We start from the raw sequence: 21,245 nt of genomic DNA, 5'->3' as shown, positions 1-21,245 counted from the left end.
ATAAGGACAACGTAGAGGGTTTGGGTTTGGCATAGTAGTGAATCAAAATGTGGAAAACACTAAATGCAATCAATAGGTAGAATAAAAGGTTTAATTAGGTCGTCCAATTTAAATAGATAGTGAAGGGCAATCGGGTAGGATTATGAAGAGAATTGTGATTTTAAGTAACGGTTAAGACAGAAGTATGTCGCCCAATATTGAAAATGCAAGTTTTAATATTGTGATTTTGTTTTCTTTCACATCTCCCTAGTTCAGGACAATAGGTGGATTGACGCCACATCTGCTGGGAAGGAGTCATACATGCTATGTTGTCAAATTGGATTCGGAAGTAGTGGGTTTACCTTTCGAATGCCACTACTGCTGCTGCAACACTTTAATAATTTTAACTCTGATAAATTACCTTTTGTTTTATAGTTGCCCTGATGTGTATCTTTTACGCACACACACGCTGCATAGGGCAGATGCGGCTGAAGACTGTCTCCATCCCTCCACTTTGCGATCTATACCACCATATAGGTGGGGATTGATCGTATCCCAGGTACGGCATCCTGCACTAAGCCAGTATGGAAGGCTGGTTAGCCAATGACGGGTAAGATCCCACCTTGAAGCCCGGGACAACCTAAAACAGGCACAGTCACGATTACTTGGCAGAGTCACTGTGAGCACTGGCTCACTTGAACATGAAGTGACGAACTGCAACCATCATAGGAAAAGCCGGCTGATGAAAGGTGGAGGGGGAACAGGAGTCAGATATGTCAGCTCTGGCAGCAGAGGTGGTCTTGGAACGGGGCATGTCGCGTTTTATTTTATTTTATTTTACCTTTGTGGTATAGAAGGCCACTAACGCATGAACGTTTTTTCGGTTTAGTGCATGACTTTGGAACAGCGTGGTTTCAGGCGGCTGATGGTAAACCCACCCATATTGGGCTTTGGATTTGGACATACTGGTTTCGATTTCCCTTCCCAAAAGATTGGTTTCAGTTTGCTGATGCTTAAAGTTAGACGTTTCGACGTTGGTTGCACCAACGGCGTTCTTAGATTTGCTTATCATTTAATGCGCATGGTTTTGACCATTGCGCAAGGAGGGGGAGGTTTTGAGGAGAATTAGGACATTTTTTGAAAACAAGGTTTTTCTTCACCATACTTGCAAACAATGATTGACATCCAGCTAAATGAGTGTGAAATATTTGAAAAAACAGTGTTCAACAGAGGGGTAGAAGCAGTCCCATCAGACGACCAAAGTGCGGCTACGGTAATCAAGGTTCTGACTAGAGAAGTCATGCCAAGGTTTGGAATTCCGTCACAAATTAGCTCAGCCGATAGGGCAGTGTTTATTCAGAAAACACTCAAACAAGTGATTCAACATTTGCATGTCGAATAAAGACTAGTCTGTGTCTACAATCCTCAAACCACAAGGTATGGTGGAGAGAGGAATGGGACGCTTAAGACAAAGATTAACAAAATTAAATTAGAGTACTAAATTAAAGGACTAATGCACTACGACTGACACGAGTTATCGCATGAAAACTAACAGAACGACGCATCTAACCCCGCATTAAATGCTTAAGGGTCGACCCATGCCTTCACTTAACATTCGAGGGTCCCAAAAGGGACTTCCATTAGAGTAAGTAGAAATAGAATTAAGGAAAATATGTTTGAACATCTAACTGTTGTACATAAGTTTGTAATTCCAGCAAGAGAAACACAAAGTTCCAGGGCCGGAGGAGGAGCCAGATGCAGACACGCCCGGAGCCAACGAACTACCCAAGAATGATGCAATCAAATTTCGGCAGGGTTTGAATCAGTCCTGTTTTGGTGGTCCACTATTAACAAAAATGTTAATTGGATAAATAATATATACTATAATCAGCAACGGTTTGTCAATTTTTCCACGGATAAGGTCAAGGGACTATATAAATATAGATATGCTATTGGCAGAGCAAGGAGGGGTGTGTGGGATGATAAGGACAACATGTTGTACTTTTATCCCAACAACACGGCCCCTGACGGGTCAGTGACAAGGGCCCTGGCCGGCCTTCGAGCTCTTTCCATCCAGATGGCAGAGGACTCTGGGGTCGACAACCCCATGGAGAAATGGATGACTGACATGTTCGGCAAGTGGAAGGGCCTTCTCATGGCCGTCCTGTCATCCCTGGCTTGCTTTGTCGGGATTGTGGTCTGCTGCGGGTGTTGCTGCATCCCCTGCGCCCGCACCCTCTGCTCACGCCTCATCACCACGGCCCTCGAAAAGGAGAAACAACAGCCCCCTCCCTACTCCGAAGCGGCCCCCCTCATGCCCCTTCTGGATTGCCTGGACCAGCTTCCCCTGGACGACCAGATAGTGCCTGCAAACTTTGACTGTGAGTATGGCCTCCCTCACCCTGCAACCTTTGACTTTGAGTACGAGCTCCCCTACACACTCCCAACCCCCACCATCGACTGCGTCCCCGCCGAGCCGGACATCTACCCGTGAGTGCTAGTGGCCTCTCCAGGTGCACGGCCCCGGCGTCCTGTTTCCACCACCGTATGCTGAAACCCCACCACGGCACCCCCCTTCCCCCCCCCGCCTGTGACGTGCTAGTAACCTCTCCAGGTGGGCTGCCCCATTCCCGTCCCCGCCAACGGCACCACCCCCCTCCCACCTGATGCACCCACGTCGCCCGGACCAGGGATCTGCGTTCCGGTACCAGGGGCTGCGGCCCGTTCCCTTAAGGCTTGAGGGCGCCCCTGGCTGTATTCGCTTCTGTACGCTTCACTGTTTTTAGCCGCTCCCATATCTATGCCCGCGTCTACGCAACCGACGCCGGGAACGCAAATGTTGTTGTTTATATCGCTGTCCCACTAGATGGAGCTCGGGGATACACACGGGCGAGATTCCAGGGGCCTTGATTGCCCGTTTATCAGATGAGGTCCTGAGCGCAGTTGAATAAAAGGGTCTAATGCTCAGGTGGCGCCTTGCGACCACCTGCCCGTGATGACGCTCAGGACTATTCCGTGGTTTCAGTTGTTCCCGTGCCCCGGGCCTACCCTGAATACCCCATGCGTGTGATTGCTTATTGTTACACGACCAGTTAACTCCTCCTCACATCCTTAGTGTGCGGTCATCTAGGGATGGGTTGAGGGGGATTGCCATTCGTTGTCTACCTCATATCTTTCTGATATTATTATTATTTAGGGACACGTTTCATGGTTACATTTCTTTCCTGTGATCGTTAGTGTAGTGTTTGTGTGATTGTTGCATTTTGATATTGTTATTGTTTGTTAGTCTTATTGCTGCTTTTTGCTGATACTGTTTTTTGTTTGGAGTTTGTTTTATTGTTGCATTTTTGTTGTTATTATTATGGTTTGGTGTTGGTTTTGTTGTATGGCCAGCTTTGTTGTTGGTTGTTGTTTTTTGGTATCGTTTGATATTTGTTTTTTGTATTATTGTATACTTGTGGTATGTTTTTTGTGTATTATCTGCGGCCAGTATTGTTGGTATTGTCTGCTCGCGATGTAAGGCCGGGGTGGATGCCACCCCCTAGGTGGGGTGTGTATGGCATACCCATGTCTGAAGCATGGGTGGCGTTTCTCCCACGTGGTTCCCCATACACCCGGTCCAGCGAGTTGTTTTAGTCCCATGCTCATGGTTGTTTGTTTTTATGATCGTTTTGCATTCTTTCTGTTATTTCTAAAAGTGTTATCATGATAGTCCCGCGCTGTAGTCCTATCCCTCGTACCCCTAATGAGTAAAAGTCGTCTTGCGACGACTTGAGGGGGATATGTTGGGCAAAATAACCTGCTGAGTGCATCACATGTACATTATAAATATAGCTAACTCCTACCCTAGCCTGAAGAGCACATCACACGGCAGTCACATTACAATATAGTCAACTTTTAACACATAACACACACATAATATATAGTCAGGTCAAGGCCGGAGCCGAAGGCCCCATTTCTCAGCCAGGCAGATGTTGTACACTCAGACAATGCACCAGTCATCCTCAAGAACGGGAGAGTCACAAACAGGAGACTCTGTGAAGCTCTCCCCCGTTAGGAAGAACACAAGAAGATACACAGGCATACACTAAGGCCTGGGAGGCAAGGTCAATCAAAAACACACAGAACCATACACATCTCAAACGCACACACCTCATCGAGAGGAGGATACAGCATAAGAGTGTATCACACAGGAACTCATCACCTTCTTCTGCAGCAGACCTTCCATGGAGGCGAAGCTCTGGACGAACCATCAGCGCTGATTAGGGACTTAGACATATTCGATTTCTCACGCTTTATGACTCTGTATAACCGTTGCCACTTTACTTAATAAATCCAAGGTCCTCGTGCCGACAGACTTTATTACCTCTCCGTCTCATTTCATCTGGTCCAGTAACTAGACAGACCGTTTTTCCCTACATCAGACACAGAGGACGCTGCTCCTGCTCCTGCTCCTGCCCCTGTCCCTGCCGCTGGCCCTTCCTGTGTACCTGTTCCTGAGGCTGGCCCTGCCCCAAGACCACAGAGCGGTAAGTACAGGACAAAGATGTATAGCATTAATTTCAGGGGTTCAACTATGTTTATGGCTAACCGTTTAAGATTTAACTGATAAGAAGACGGTTCATGGATTACTACTAGTGCCGTCAAGCAATTTAAAAAATTGATCAAATTAATTACAGGCTCTGTGATTAATTCATCTAAATTAATCGCATACCTATACGACACTTTTATGCCTGTTTATAAACAGCTGTATAGCCTACCGTTTGTTTCTCTCCCTTCTCTCTCTCTCGTAACTTCTTGATCCTCCCCTGATTAATCGAAATTAACGCGTTAATTTGACAGCCCTAATTAATACTATAAGTTACAACACTTCAAACCAAACACACATGCATGTTCAATAGGCTTTTCACTTGTGAAGTATTGCACTAACTTACAAATTATGGTGTTTTACATTCCATACAGGGACGAAGAGGAAGAGAGCCAGGGTACCGGAGGGAAACACAAATATACAGACAGCCATCCTCCAGGCCCTGCAGAGGCAAAATGCTGTGCCTACCCCTACCCCGCTCTCTGGGAATGAGCACTTTGTCATGGGCCTAGTTCCTTCCCTGGATAGAATGCCACCTGAAGTACTGGAGTACGTTAAATTCCAAATTCGTAAGGTCATATTTGACAATTCTAATTTCACCCTTAATTTGGAACCTGTTTAAGCTTATTAGCTAGTGGTGGTGACAATCTCTCCAGGGAAAGAACTAGGCTGATGTCACTGTTAACTGTTCATTTGTTATTGTTCCGTTATGTTTATATTATATTGTTCTTATGTTATTTTTATTATTTATATAATTATTTTTTAAATAAAATATTTCTCACAACTCTTCTCTCAAGATATGATTTTAAGATCTAGCATGCATGGACACAAATATACATTTTTAATAACACTACTTAATTGAATTTTTTTAATAACAATTTAATAATGATGAAGGAATCCCTTTTGTTTTGTGTGGGTGGCTCTTAAAAGAGCCGTTTTGGGGTTGTTGTGCACTGCACTATACGATGGTGTCATGCCACGAGACGGTCCCTTCTGCAGAGAAGTAGGAGGTGAAGGTCTCGCGGATCCGGATGGCCTCTCTCCCAGCGTTGTTGGCAGCCACTCTCCCCAGCCCTGGCAGAGGCAACACCACACCAACAGGGAGGCAATCTCTCACTGCTGCTGTTGGTGCTGTTCTGCGGAGGAGGTTGTGGAGCACACAGGTGGCCTTGACGCATCTCTCCGCCAGCTCAGGACGGACCTCGATGACCCTCCGGTAGATCCGCCACTGGGAGGAGAGGATGCCGAAGGCGTTCTCAACCACCAACCAAGCCCGGGACAGTCGGTAGTTAAACACGCGCCGCTCTCGGGGGAGGATGCGTCCGGGGAATGGCCTCATGAGGTCGGTCCGTAGCGGAAAGGCCTCGTCCGCTACAAACACATGAGGCAGGGGTCCTCTCTGCGCAGCCGCTGACAGTACTCTGTCAGCATGAAACCATAGATAATATATAAAAACACTGTTGAAACACTGGGTGGAGCATTGACAGGAAATGCATAGCAGGTAGGTGGAAGAGGGGAAACAGATGTGCAAAGCAAGCTGCTTTATCACCATGTTGTCAGCACGCTTTCGTTTGACTTGTGTTGAATTTAACCCAATGAATATTGACTGTGATGTCACAATGGCCTATGCTCCCCCGTGCTTAGTTGAGCATAGTGCATGATGCTTGAATAAATGGGTCACTACTCAAATATAAACAGTGCATTGGAAATAGATGTATGCACTATCAGAACACGCGCCCGAACAATTTCTCCCCGTTGTGTATATAGTTTTTGACTACAGAATGTGCTGATTGTTATAGAGTAATTAGGCTATGAAACCGCAACTTACCGGAGACAGATAATAATAAATAATAATAATACATTTAATTTAGAGGCGCCTTTCAAGACACCCAAGGTCACCTTACAGAGCATATAGTCATCATTCAAAACTATGTAAAACAGACTAGGAATAAAAGGAAAACAGAGGTTAAACATGAATAATAATAATAATTAATAACACTCAAAGACGCCTAAAGTGAAGGTGGGACCTCACTAACCACCACCAATATGTAGCACCCACTTGGGTGATGCACGGCAGCCAATCGGTGCCAGAACGCTCACTACACACCAGCTTGAGGTGGAGAGTTAGGGATGAGGTGGAGAGTGAGGGAATAGAACATTTAAACACTATCGACCATATTTAAACACTATCGATCACATTTAAACAATATCGACCACATGTAAACACTATCGACCACATTTAAACACTATCGACCATATTTAAACACTATGGACCACATGTAAACCCTATCGACCACATGTAAACACTATCGCCCACATTTAAACACTATCACCCACATTTAAACACTATGGACCACACGTAAACCCTATCGACCACATTTAAACACTAACGCCCACATTTAAACACTATCGCCCACATTTAAACACTATGGACCACATTTAAACACTATGGACCACATGTAAACCCTATCGACCACATGTAAACCCTATCGACCATATATAAACACTATCGACCACATTTAAACATGTAAACCCTATCGACCACATTTAAACAAGATAGACAGGCGCTCCGCAGCTGATATGGAGCGCCTGTAGTTGGTGTCCTGACGGGAGATCCTGGCACCAACCCGGGCTAGCAGGTCATCGAACTGGGCCCGACTCAGTCAAAAGTACCGCTGAAACCGGCCGTCATCCAGGCGGAGTTCTTGGAGCAAGTGGTGAAACTCACCCAGCTGTGGCTGTCTCCGGAGGATGTCGTGCACCCAAACACGACGGCGTTTGCGTTTGCGACGCTCCTCGGACTCCCACAGCAAATAAAGCGCAGCGATGGTGGCGATGTCAGACATGTTTCAGCAAAAGAAAAATGGCGGGGGGAAAAAAGTTTTGGGCGGTCTCATCTAGGCGCGTATGAGCGTACGCGAGTAGCTGACCATTTTTGACACAAAATGGTCAAGCAACATTTAAGCTGCGTTACGCACGTAAATCGTACGCGGGGTACGCGTTTGGTGTGTTCGTACCTTTACACTCGGCTTCCTCACTTGTCTGTGGTGCTGCCTTCTGTGGCTAAAGTATTTATTGCAGCCTTCAGTAAGGTCCTGCTCCCCTTGTGGCTATGTATAGTATTTACGGCTTATATGTTTGGTCCTGCTTCATAGGGTCTATGTGTGGGTAGCTTAGGTTCTTAAAATACGTAACAATTAGGGCTGGGACAACGCGTCGACGTAATCGATTACGTCGACGCAGAAATTACGTCGACGCGAAAAATGCGCGTCGATTCGAAAGACGCAAAATAAAGATGGCAGCGGAGGAGCTTAATAACGCAAGTGGCTCTTCAGAATTCCTAAAGTGCAAGGCGACACGCAGTCGTTCTTCAAAAGTCTGGGAATATTTTCATTTTAAAGGAAACGATTCGGTGATATGCCGGCTGTGCAAACTGGAGATGGCTTTCCATTCCAGCACCACGGCGATGCACCAGCACACCAGCCACCCGGGAGCAGCTGCAGATGACCGAGCACCATAAGGTTTTTTTCAACTCCCCACTTTGCACTCGATGTTGAAGTAGGCTATAATACATTGTCGAAACCTAAAGTTTTAGGGTATGTAGTGTATGTTTTCGGTGTAATTAATTACTACATGTAATATAGTCGTGTATTCAACGTGTGAAATTACAACGCTTGAGCAAGTCATGGCATGTCAGTGAGCACAGTTAGATGCCAGAACTAGTGCTATTCCGGTTTTAAATGAAAAATTGGCGCATGTAATAGTAACTGTGTTCACTGTCATGCAATGACTGCGCAAGTGACGTTTATGTTACAAACATAGGATTTGATTAGCCTACTTGTTGATATTAATCATAGGGCATAGCCTCTGCTGAGGTGGATGCATAGAAAAATCGTATATTGTGTTTCTTTGTTGTTGGTTTATTATATTTATTTTAATGTGTGTGTGTACTTTATTTTCAGGGATAAGAAGAATAGTGTGGAAAATTACTTTCGCAAGAAAAATACAACCCCCTGCACCCCCCAGGAGGCTGCCATACTCAGTGTTGGGATAGTTCACTTTCTACGTGAACTAGTTCAAAGTTCAGTTCACAAATTTTAAAATGAACTAGTTCAGTTCAACGTTCATAATTCAAAGATTTGAACTAAGTTCACAGTTCCAAAAAATGAACTAGTTCATAGTTCTTTTTTTCAATATGTTGCTGTGTGAGCTATTATTTTTTTCCGGTATTTTGAACATCGAGCCCACTTCGTGATTTGTCTAGGATGAAATAGAGTGGTTGAATCAAGCATCGTAGCGAAATAGTTTCTATCGTGTTTTATTGTACATTTAGCGCATTTTGTAAATCCCATTGATTTCTGTTGGAAGACTCATTGTTCGTTGGCCGGAAGCGGAAAGGGAACTAGTTTGGTTGTAGTTCAAATTTGGTTGTAGTCTTTTCGCTCGGTTCTAGCCCTACTGTTGAGTCGGAGAACCGAGCGAAAAGACTACAACCAAACGTAAACAGCCCCCATTTCCGTTTCCGGCCAACAAGCAATGATTCAAGGAGGTATTCTAGTCCGCTGAGCTATGAGCCAGAGAGCTAACGTTATGGATTGTACATATTTATAATTCGAAATTCGTCTCAGCCTTTATACCACAGACACTCTAGGGTCTATAGCAGGGGTCTCAAACTCAACTTACCTGGGGGCCGCTGGAGGTAGGGTCTGGGTCAGGCTGGGCCACAAAAAGTATTCCACAAAAAAAAGTCTATAATTAGATCACGTTGGCTATGTAATCGCTGACAACAGGGGACATTTCATAGTGGTTGGTGAAACCGGGACATTTTAGTGTCCTTTGGCTTTGGTCTGGACTCCGGACATGCAACTCAAAATTGGGACTGTCCCGGCAAAACCGGGACATCTGGTCACCCTATCACAAGTGATAAAAAAGCGTGGCAAGCGACTCAGCAAAAATGTGCGTTTGACAACAATGAGCGGGCCGCACAAAACTAAACTTTGATGTCAAGTAGGGGGCCACAAAATACCATCCCGCGGGCCGCGAGTTTGAGACCCCTGGTCTATAGCATATAACCGTGTTGTCTGATTACAGTTTGATTCATTTTTCACAATTTAACAGATCTCGTTTTGAAGAATAATCACCGCGCCATTCGTTTCAATGGGAATCGGGACGGTCTATACTTTCAACATAAAGTGTATTTATATTTTTTAATTCGTCCCAGCCTTTACACCACAGACACTATAGGGTCTATAGCATATAACCGCATTTTCTGAATGCAGTTTAATGTAACAGTAAGCTGACAACACCGCAACTGCAAATTAACCACAGAGATAACCATGGCAACCGGTCAAACAAATGTTCTCATTCTGCGCGCGCATCCGCCGTTTTGATAAACAAATAACCCCCCAATTGAACAAAGTTAAACCGAGTGCGCGTGCCGTTCACAGACACCAGAATGAACGAGTTCACAGTAACGTTCATCAGGCAGTAATACAGTACGTTCAGTTCACGTTCGCCGAAAATATGAACGAGTTCATGAACTATCGTTCAATGAACGCGTTCAGGCACAACACTGGCCATACTTACTGAGAGCGTCGTATCAATGATTTGCAAAGACATGAGGCCAATTTCTGTGGTTGAGGGCGAGGGATTTAAAGAAATGCTGACCACCTTCCAAGCAGGTTACACTCTGCCTTCTAGGCGCCATTTCACTACTCTGATCGAGAAGAAGTATGAAACTTCAGTAGAGAAACTTAAAAACTTAAAATGGCCACATCCAAAATCTCCCTTAGCACTGATGCCTGGACCAGTCTGGTGACAGAAGCCTACGTAGGGGCAACTTGTCATTTCATTGATGACAATTGGGAGCTTGTCTCCTTCAATTTGATAACACTGCCAGTTGAAGAACGCCACACAGCAGAAAACATTGCCTTATGTCTGGAGGCAGAAATGTGGCAGAAAAATTCAACATTTCGTTTGAGAATGTCCTTGCTATCGTCCATGACAATGCAAGTAACATTGTGGCAGCTCTCAGAATCCGGGAAGAGAGATTTGGGGTGGTATCCCATCGGTGCGCTGGGCATACACTTCAACTGGTAGTCAACAACGCAATGAAGAACCCTGAGATTGACAAGGCACTCGCAGCTACACGGTGCCTTGTAAAACACATAAAGAAAAGTGAGCCAGCTACCACTAAGCTGAAGCTTAAACAACAACAGATGGGCACAGTTGAACATAAACTGATACAGGATGTAGTAGTCCGTTGGAACAGTTCATACTACATGATTGAACGTGTTTTAGAGCAGCGATGGCCAGTGGTTGCGACGCTATCAGATCCAGAAATCACACAGCGCGGAAAGCACTATCTTGATCTGAAAAACTATCAATGGAGTCTTCTGGAGGAACTGGAGGTTGTGCTCAAGCCCTATGAGCAAGCCACGGTTTTCCTTAGTGGTCAATCTTATGTCACAGCCTCTGTTCTCCCCCCCCCCTGCTGAAGGGTCTCCTGAAATCCACCCACAAAAAATCATTTGATTCAGCTGCCATGACCTTTTTCCAGACCAAAGCAGAAGAGGGGATATTGTCAAGGTGGCAGCAGGTGCTTGTATTTAAAGAGGGTGGGAAAAATGTGTCTCATTGCTGCTGCACTTGATCCCCGTTTTCGGAAATTTAAGTTCCTTCCAGCAGATGATGCTCTCAAACTGCAAGTGCAAATACAGAGTTTTGCTCTTGATATCAGAAGGAAGCAGAAATGGTTACAGGCAGAGCCGGATTAACCCAAAGGCAAACTAGGCACGTGCCTAGGGCCTGATTGGCGGGGGGGGGGGCCCAGACAGAAGTACAACAAAAAATAAAAAAAATAAAAATGAAATAGCCAATACAAAAGTCCTACCTACTATTTATTTCAGTGATAATATATCAATATATATTAATTAACTAAAAATAGTGACGTTGTTTATCTTAACGTTACGTCACATTAACGCCAATCAGTTAAGTCCGAGGGGAGGTCAGCGGGTCAAGACTAAGCGGAACAATAAAGCTAGCAGGCAGGTCGTTTCTTGAGTAGGCTAACATTCAAGATGCTTTCGGGTGCGGCAAAACGTAAAAAGAAAAAAAATGAAGAGGAACAAAAGAAGAAACAGCGGGGGGCTTTACAGAAGTTTCTGTGGGGCAGCCGTCCGACAGCTGTGAACCTGCTCGTGTCAGCAGAGCCAGAGGCCGAGCCAGGCCCGCAGCCAACCGAGCCAGGCCCGCAGCCAGGACCGGAGCCAGGCCCGGAGACGCGGCCCGAAGACGCGGCGGAAGACGCTGTGGCACCGTCAACATCAGCGCCGTCACAGAATGACAAAATGATGGAAGAACAGCAGCCGGCCAGAAAAAGTGAGCCCAATATCATTTTGACGGAGCCTCTAGACCCGGTAAGGGTATTGACAAGCTATCCATCTGATCCTGCAAAGTGGGACCAAACTGACGACAGGATGCGTTAGTACTTTGCACAAAACCATCCCTGTCAAAATATTGGAGATTTCTCTGCATCAAAGAGGAAATATGGAGACATTAACCAAAGCTTAACTAAGGAACATTTCTTTAGAAAAAAGCTAAATGGAGAAACCCTGTCAAGAAAATGGTTAGTGTACTCACCGTCTACTGGTAATGTATTCTGTTACTGCTGCAAGTTGTTCAGTATAAGAGACAATCAATTTGTCACTGGATTTAATGACTGGAAAAACTGTGCTAAACGCTTGCATGAACATGCGAATTGTATGGATCATCGCACTGCTGTGCTAAGTCTATCATCACTTGGAAATAAAAATGCACGCATAGATTCAAACATAGTACAGCAACAGGAGTCTGAGAGGGCATACTGGCTCAACATTTTGAAACGTATAGTGGCAACTATTCAGTTTCTTTCTTCGCGAGGACTGCCCTTCCGTGGGGACGATGAGTTAGTAGGATCACCCCACAATGGGAACTTTTTGGGATGCTTGGAGTTAATTAGTCGCTTTGATCCACTACTGTCAGAACATCTAGCCAGATACGGAAACAAGGGCAGGGGAAATACCAGTTACCTGTCCTCTACAGTTTGTGATGAGTTTATTCAGCTGATGGCTGAGAAGGTTCTGCGTGCCATTGTAAAAGAAGTTAAAGATGGCAAGTATTTCTCCATCATTGTGGACTCAACACCTGATGTCACACATGTTGATCAGCTCGCTTTGATAATTTGCTATGTCCTGAAGAAAAGTGGGGAGCCTGTCGAGAGATTTTTGGAGTTCATACCACTACATGGTCATACTGCAGAGCACATGGAGGAAACACTCAAATCTGAGTTAAAAGAACTGGACATTCATTTGATGGACTGTCGTGGGCAGAGCTACGACAATGAAAGTAATATGGCAGGGAAATATTCTGGACTGCAGGCAAGAATAAAAAATATAAATCCTAATGCTGACTTCGTACCATGTTCTGCACATTCTCTTAATTTAGTTGGTGCATGTGCAGCAGAATGTTGCCTGGAAGCAGTTTCATTTTTTGGCTTCATTCAAAATCTTTAAAAAAATTTCTCGGCTTCAACTTCGCGGTGGGAGATTTTAACAGCCCACCTCACAAAATGTGGACGAGGTCTGACACTGAAGAGCCTTTCCGGCACAAGGTGGTCTGCGAGAGCTGATGCAACAAAAGCTCTGAGATTTGGCTACAAAGCTATTCAGGATGCTTTGAATGAAATCAAAATTAACCATGGAACCCCCAGAGCTGCTTAATATGAGGCGAGTCAATTAAGAACAGTGATGGACACCCTTGAAACTGCAGTTATGACGGTACTGTGGGATGCCCTGCTGAGAAGAATCAATTTAACCAGCAAAGCATTGCAGCAGGTACAAATTGATGTATGTACTGTTCCTATTCTGTACAGTTCACTCATAGAGTTCATAGGACAGGCCAGAAATGATTTCAATGTCTATGAAGCAGAGGCCAAAACTCTCACAGCAACAGAGGGATACAAAGCAGATAGCCAAAGAAGATGAGTGAAGAAAGTTATGTTCGGTGAGTCTGCAGGTCCAGAGGTGCAGCGCTCAGGCCGTGAAGCATTCCTGATTGACACACATTATGTCATCTGTGACTGCTTGTCACAAGAATTGAAACGACGCAAAGACGCATACAAAAATGTGGAGGAGAAATTTGGTTTCCTCACTAAAACAAAATCAATGGACATTGAACAAATCCGTGCAGCCACAGAAAAACGAAAGAAAATATACCCTCAGGATCTTGAGGAGGACTTTACAGCAGAGTTTTGCCAGTTCATCTCAATGGTGAAAGATGAAGAATCAGTCATGGCCATATACAAGAAGCTCCTAGAGCTAGGCTTGAGGGATGCTTTCCCTAATGTGGACATTTGGGAAAGTATGGGAAATGTATCTGACATTACCGATTGCAAACTGTTCAGGAGAAAGATCATTTTCTACGTTTAAACGAGTGAAAACATACCGGAGAGCAACAGTAACAGAAAAAAAACTGAATGCCTTTGCCCTGTTGGCAATTGAGAATAGATTTACAACCTCCCTGGATTTTGAAGACATTATAGAGGACTTTGCCTCATCAAAACTCAGGAGAAAGCATCTGTAAATGTAAGTTTTCCATTTAAAAATCGAAATCTTAATAAGTAAAGTGAATGCATATAAATTAAATGTATAATATAGGGCTATACTTTCTACTATAATGAAATGAAATATGAGGAACAAACCAAGTACCGGTATATTCAAATCTCAAACAGCTGTCTTTCAGCTAATATATACATTTTATCATTTCTCCACAAGATCGTGATGATGCTGTCAAGATGTGTTTCTACTGCAATGGAGGCCTGTGGTGCTGGAAGGCTGAAGATTATCCCTGAGTGGAGCATGCTAAATGAGAGTGTTGGAAAATTGAAGATAGGTGATGCTTGTCCATGAAAATAAACATCTTTACCACTACAGCACACTTTCTCTGACTGCATATTTTATTAGTCTTTGTATATTTGACAACTTATTTAACTATTCAATTTAATTAACACATTTAATTAAGATTTTCTGCAAAATGCAATAGCTTACTACATTTATCTTTTTTGCTCTGTTTACATAGCAATGCTGACACAGTGACACCTATTGGTGATTTACTGGGACTACTGCCTTAACAATGACACTGGCAATGGATAAGATAAGGATAATTTAATAGCATTTAATAGAGCCGTGTAATAACGTATAAATAATAAAAATCAAAAAATAGTCTGATAGACTGTTTAATATAATAATAATAATAATACATTTAATTTAGAGGCGCCTTTCAAGACACCCAAGGTCGGGACTTCCGGTTTTGCAATGTGAGGGTCGGTCACGCTTTGGGACGGCTCCGTGTATTTCATGATTTTTGTGCACCAAAGTGAAGTTTACCCTATGTAACTGTATTAATTATTTAAGAAAAGTTAGCCTACATCTCGGATCGATTCAATTGGCTTTACAATGTCGAGACAACAACGACAGGTGAAAGATTCTGCTCCAACCCAAGCAACATCGACGGCTAAGATGGCGGAGTCGCTAACCGTTGCTAGCCTGGTGCAGGAACTTGACAAACACAAAGAAAGTTTGGCGGCTGAACTCAAAACGTTCCTCACGACATCTTTGGATACCTCCCTTACACCCATACGGACGTCTCTCGAAACTATCAACGCGGCATTGGACTCTCACAACCAAATAATAACGACCATTGAAAATACACTCTCCACCCAAAGTGACGAGATAGCCGAACTTACAACGAGGCTTGATCACCTGGAGAAGGCCAATGCTGCATTAACATCCAAAGCGGAAGACCTTGAGAATAGTTCCAGACGACAGAATATAAGGATCGTTGGCCTACCGGAGGGTCTGGAGGGAGGTTCACCGTCGGAGTTCATTTCCAAGCTTCTCCGGTCAGTTGTTGGAAATGATGTTTTCCCCACACCTCCTGAGCTGGATAGAGCGCACCGTGCACCTGCTCCGAAGCCTGCCTTGGGACAACGTCCACGAGCAATCATCGCTAGATTCCATCGCTATCAGGACAAGGAGCGTGTGCTTCGGTGGGCGAGATCGCAGAAGGAAGGCATAAAGTTCGATGGCAACAGAATCCTGTTCTTCCCCGACATGAGTGCGGGCCTGGCCAAGCAGCGAGCGACGTTTAAGAACATTAAGGCTAAACTTTATGCCGCTGGAATCACATTCTCCCTGCGCCACCCTGCTCGTTTGTGCATCACTGCCAACGGGGAAACACACCTTTTCAACACCCCTGAAGCAGCAGAGACATTCTACGAGCGGATAAAGGGAAACTTTCCAGCCAACACTGTTGGAGAACGAGATTGAATGTTGCCACACCTGAAAGGTTTGAGTTAACACTAAATAGCTTGAGTGATCAGATATTACATGCTGACTGTGAATAACTGATAGAACGCCTGGATCGCATTTAGCGTTAGTATGACTGCGATACTTGAAGGCGAGTTTTGTGTTAAATGGGGTGAAGAGGGTAAACGTAGAGATTTAAAAAAATATATATACATATGTTTTATTATAGGTGCACTTGCAGTGTATGTGTTCAGTGTTGGGAGCAAATCCCTTCTTGTGTTGGATAAAGTTAGTAGATACTGCATTACTAGGAGTGGAACTGTAGAGTAGACCTGCGGCTCGCTTCCACGGAAGGACGAGCATAGGCTTTGAAGAATTTCGGCAGACTGTTCTAATGCTGCTGGGTTTATTTCTTTATTTGTTTTCGTCATTTTTTCTTTTATGGGGGGGGATTTGGGAGGGAGAGTACTGGTCACCTTTGAATACAAATGTTGGTATCTGTTGTGTGTGCAGCGGGTTTAATATGCTGTCTTTATTTATTTATCATATCTTTTCAGTTATGTACATTAGTATACCTACATGATTGGAATAGATGGTCAAGGTGGGAAGGATAAGCTACAGGTCAAATTAATTTCATGGAATGTGAGAGGTTTAAATGGTCCTGTTAAGAGGGCAAAGGTTTTTCAACATCTCAAACTACATAGGGCTGACATTGTCTTCCTTCAGGAGACCCATCTCAAGATAAGTGATCATACAAGGCTTAGGCGCCCGTGGGTAGGACAAGTATTTCATACATCATTTGACTCGAAAGCCAGAGGGGCTGCCATTTTAATTTCTAAAAAAATTCAGTTTATATCAGAGGGTATAGTGCCTGATCGCAATGGGCGCTTCATCATTGTTACGGGCAGACTATCCCATTTACCCGTTACACTAGTCTGCGTGTATGCTCCTAACTTTGATGACTGAATTCATGGCTACGCTTTTATCCGCTATTCCGAATATGGATACACATCGTTTAATTTTTGGAGGGGACCTAAACTGTGTAATGGACACTCAGCTGGATCGCTCAAGCCCCAGAGTGACCAAACTGTCGAAAATGGCATTAATGCTACAGTCGTTCATGGAGGATTATGGAAGTGGTGACCCCTGGAGACTCCTACATGATGACACCAGAGCCTACTCATTCTACTCGCATGTACATCATTCCTACTCAAGGATAGATTATTTTTGTATCGATAAAGAATTATTACAATCTATTCATTCCATTGAATATTCGGCAATAGTCATATCAGACCACTCCCCTGTGTTAATAGATTTCCGATTTGATTCTCCATCAGTGGGGACCCCGCAATGGAGGCTCAATACGTCGCTACTGTCCAATGATGTGTTCTGTTCTACTATAACGCAGGCTATTGAAGACTTTTTGTGTTTTAATAACTCAGAAGAAGTTAACTCCTCATTGCTTTGGGAAACCCTAAAGGCCACCATCAGAGGACAAATCATCTCCTACTCTTCTTACTCTAATAAGCAACGCAGAAAGACACAAACAGACATAACCGGTAAAATATCTGAGGTTGATAGGCAATATGCAATAAAGCCTACTCCAGAGCTGCATCAGCAAAGGGTTAATCTCCAAACAGAGTTTGATCTCACCTCTACAGGGAATGCAGAAAGAAGTATAATGAGATCTAAAGGGATGTTGTATGAATATGGCGACAAAGCAAGCCGACTGCTGGCCCTCCAGCTCAAACACCAAGCGACATCACAACACATCACTCAAATTATTGGTCAGCCGGTTGGTCTTACAACGTGTCCCGTGCAGATCAATGCAGCCTTTAAAGCATACTATTCTAAACTTTATACTTCTGAACCCCCTCCTATAGACTCAAACATGGACGAATATTTGGATAACATAGACATACCAACTGTTGATATTGTAACGCAGTTGTCACTAGATCGACCAATAACCTTGAGGGAAATATGTGAAAGTATTAAGGAAATGAACAATGGGAAAACACCGGGGCCTGATGGGCTGCCGCCCGAATTCTATAAAAAATTCTCCACTCTCTTAGCCCCTCTATTACTAGATATGTATAATCATTCCCTGTCTACAGGAACACTGCCAAAAACCTTGACTGAGGCTTCTATTTCAGTTATCCTTAAAAAGGACAAGAATCCTGCAGAGTGCAGTTCCTATCGGCCTATATCACCCCTAAATGTTGATGTTAAAATACTAGCAAAAACATTTGCGAGAAGATTGGAAACATCTCTCCCCTCAATAATCTCTGAGGATCAAACTGGCTTCATCAGAGGTCTGTTAAGGTGCTGCGGGTGCAGGCAGGCAGGTAGGACCCAAACGCAGACGGTTTCTCGAAAACGGCACTTTATTCAAGCCTAAGCGCTAAGGCACAAGAATCAGGGAACTCGGGAGACAACTCGGAACTCGGGAGGGAACAAGGAACACGGAACACGCAAGACTAACCACCAACACTAACCACAGCAAACCACGATAAACCACAATGACAGCACAAGGAACAAAGGAAAGACGAGGGCTTAAATAACAAACACAACGAGGAACAGCTGAGACACATTAGGGGAGGGAACAGTAATCAACACAGGAGGGAAACACAGGGAGACACCCACACCCTGACAGTACCCCCCCGTTAAGGGTCGACTCCCAGGCGACCCACGACAAGCAAAAAACAAAGAAAGTCAAACCCAAAACGGGTGGGTGGAGGGGCGCCAGGAGGGGGGAATCAAAAAAAAAAAAAATGGACTGGGGCAGAGCCGAGGGACGTCAGGCGGGCGGCCAGAAAACTGCCCCAGGGCATGGCAGGGAGCCTCAGGCGGACGGCCTGAGGGGCAAGCAGAGGCAGAGTGACGGCGGAACCCTTCAGGAGGCCGGCGGCAAGGACGATGAGGGCTCAGTCGCTCAGGAGACCTGCAGTGGCACAGAACCCCCTCAGAAGCCCGGCAGCGGTGAAGGCGGAACCCTTCAGGAGGCCGGCGAAGGCGAGGTAGAGGGCGGGTCCCCTCCAGAGGAAGGCCAGGTAGAGGGCGGGTCCCCTCAGGAGGCAGGCCAGGTAGAGGGCGGGTCCCCTCAGGAGGCAGGCCAGGTAGAGGGCGGGTCCCCTCAGGAGGCGGGCCAGGCAGAGGGCGGGTCCCCTCAGGAGGCAGGCCAGGTAGAGGGCGGGTCCCCTCAGGAGGCGGACCAGGCAGAGGGCGGGTCCCCTCAGGAGGAGGGCCAGGCAGAGGGCGGGTCCCCTCTGGTGGCAGGCCAGGTAGGGGGCGGGTCCCCTCTGGTGGACAGGGTAGAGGGCGGGTCCCCTCTGGTGGAAGGCCAGGCAGGGGGCGGGTCCCCTCTGGTGGACAGGGTAGAGGGCGGGTCCCCTCCGGTGGAAGGCCAGGTAGAGGGCGGGTCCCCTCCGGTGGAAGGCCAGGTAGGGGGCGGGTCCCCTCCGGTGGACAGGGTAGAGGGCGGGTCCCCTCTGGTGGAAGGCCAGGCAGAGGGCGGGTCCCCTCTGGTGGAAGGCCAGGTAGGGGGCGCGTCCCCTCTGGTGGAAGGCCTTGAAGGGGAACCCCCCTTGGGAAGGAGTGGAGGAGGGCCCCCACAGGCAGGAGCGGGGAGCGTGCCTCCCCTGGACGGTCTGGAGGGGAGACCCCCTCCGGCAGGAGCAGAGGCCGGTCCCCCTCTGGAAGGAGCAGGGGGCGGGCCCCCTCAGGCAGGAGCGGAGGGCGGACCACCTCAAGCAGGCGAAGAGGCCGGTCCCCCTCTGGAAGGCTAGGAGTGGGCTCAGGAACCGGACAGGGCTTGGGGACCGGAGTCAAAGCGGGAGCTGGAGTGCCAGGAGGAACCGGGTGGTACCCCAAACTCTCCCAGCGAGCTATCGCCTTAAAAAAAAATGAATCCTGCAGCTCACGGCTAACCGGGTGGCACCCCAAACTCTTCCAGCGATCTATTGCCTTCAAAATAAATAAATCCTGCCGCTCACGGCTAACCTGATCGTCCGCTGGGTCCATTCGTGGTGCTGTCATTCTGTTAAGGTGCTGCGGGTGCAGGCAGGCAGGTAGGACCCAAACGCAGACGGTTTCTCGAAAACGGCACTTTATTCAAGCCTAAGCGCTAAGGCACAAGAATCAGGGAACTCGGGAGACAACTCGGAACTCGGGAGGGAACAAGGAACACGGAACACGCAAGACTAACCACCAACACTAACCAGAGCAAACCACGATAAACCACAATGACAGCACAAGGAACAAAGGAAAGACGAGGGCTTAAATAACAAACACAACGAGGAACAGCTGAGACACATTAGGGGAGGGAACAGTAATCAACACAGGAGGGAAACACAGGGAGACACCCACACCCTGACAAGGTCGTCAGCTGTCATCAAACATAAGACGTCTATTAAACATTGTCTCTGCCCCGTCCAGTGAGGGGAAACCTGAAATGGTGCTCTCATTGGATGCGGAGAAAGCCTTTGACAGGGTGGAATGGGGGTACTTGTTTAGGGTGCTGGAAAAATTTGGGTTTGGGAGGACGTTCATAACATGGATACGCCTGCTTTACTCATCGCCCCTTGCCCGTGTTAACACAAATAGGCAGTACTCGACGTACTTTCCCCTGTCCCGCGGAACCCGCCAAGGGTGTCCACTGTCACCTCTGCTGTTCGCCCTTGCTATCGAACCGTTAGCCATTCTGCTGAGAACGACAGCATATCTGCGGGGTATCAGACGGGGGAATATTGAACATCGTGTTTCCCTGTATGCGGACGATTTACTAATATATATAACAGATCCCGCCACTTGTGCTAATAAAATAATACAGATGCTAGAGGAATTCGGTAAATTTTCAGGCTACAAAGTCAATCTCCAAAAAACGGTGTGTTTCCCACTAAACTCTAAAGCCACAACACTGACACAGGGACAAATACCCTTCACTATTGCAACGAACATTTTTCAATATCTAGGGATTAACATTACTAATTCATTCCAAGGGTTGCATAAGAATAACATTGGCAAACTATTGATTAAGATAAAAGCCGACCTACAGAGATGGTCCACGTTGCCGTTGTCATTAGCGGGTAGAGTACAAACTATAAAAATGAATGTCTTACCCAGGTTTTTGTTCCTTTTCCAGTGTCTGCCTCTCTTCCTGACAAAGTCTTTTTTCAGGGAGCTTGACCAAATTATCCTCCCATTCTTGTGGGCAGGCAAGGCTGCCAGGATTAATAGAAGTGCTCTGCAAGCAGCAAGACAAGAGGGTGGCCTGGGCCTGCCTAATTTCATGTTTTACTACTGGGCAGCAAATATACAAAAAATACTCAGCTGGC

The 21,245-nt window shown here is 45.9% G+C and overlaps 3 long non-coding RNA genes across 3 annotated transcripts; 2 read left to right on the top strand and 1 right to left on the bottom strand.

Moving 5' to 3' along the window:
• The first annotated feature begins 4,399 nt into the window (after positions 1-4,399).
• On the top strand, positions 4,400-5,351 carry LOC132464250 (uncharacterized). The gene is made up of 2 exons (XR_009527209.1): positions 4,400-4,508; positions 4,942-5,351. It is a non-coding gene; the product is annotated as an uncharacterized LOC132464250 (long non-coding RNA).
• Positions 5,352-11,620: 6,269 nt separating this feature from the next.
• Positions 11,621-12,033, bottom strand: LOC132465741 (uncharacterized). Its single transcript, XR_009527686.1, has 2 exons — positions 11,863-12,033; positions 11,621-11,760 (listed from the first exon to the last, which is right to left on the bottom strand). It is a non-coding gene; the product is annotated as an uncharacterized LOC132465741 (long non-coding RNA).
• On the top strand, positions 11,811-14,843 carry LOC132465737 (uncharacterized). Its single transcript, XR_009527685.1, has 3 exons — positions 11,811-11,900; positions 14,017-14,190; positions 14,380-14,843. It is a non-coding gene; the product is annotated as an uncharacterized LOC132465737 (long non-coding RNA).
• The last annotated feature ends 6,402 nt before the right edge of the window (positions 14,844-21,245 follow it).

The sequence above is a fragment of the Gadus macrocephalus genome, chromosome 1 (assembly GCF_031168955.1).
Source record: "Gadus macrocephalus chromosome 1, ASM3116895v1".
NCBI classification, from domain to species: Eukaryota; Metazoa; Chordata; class Actinopteri; order Gadiformes; family Gadidae; genus Gadus; species Gadus macrocephalus.
This window is presented reverse-complemented; position numbering and strand designations above follow the sequence as displayed.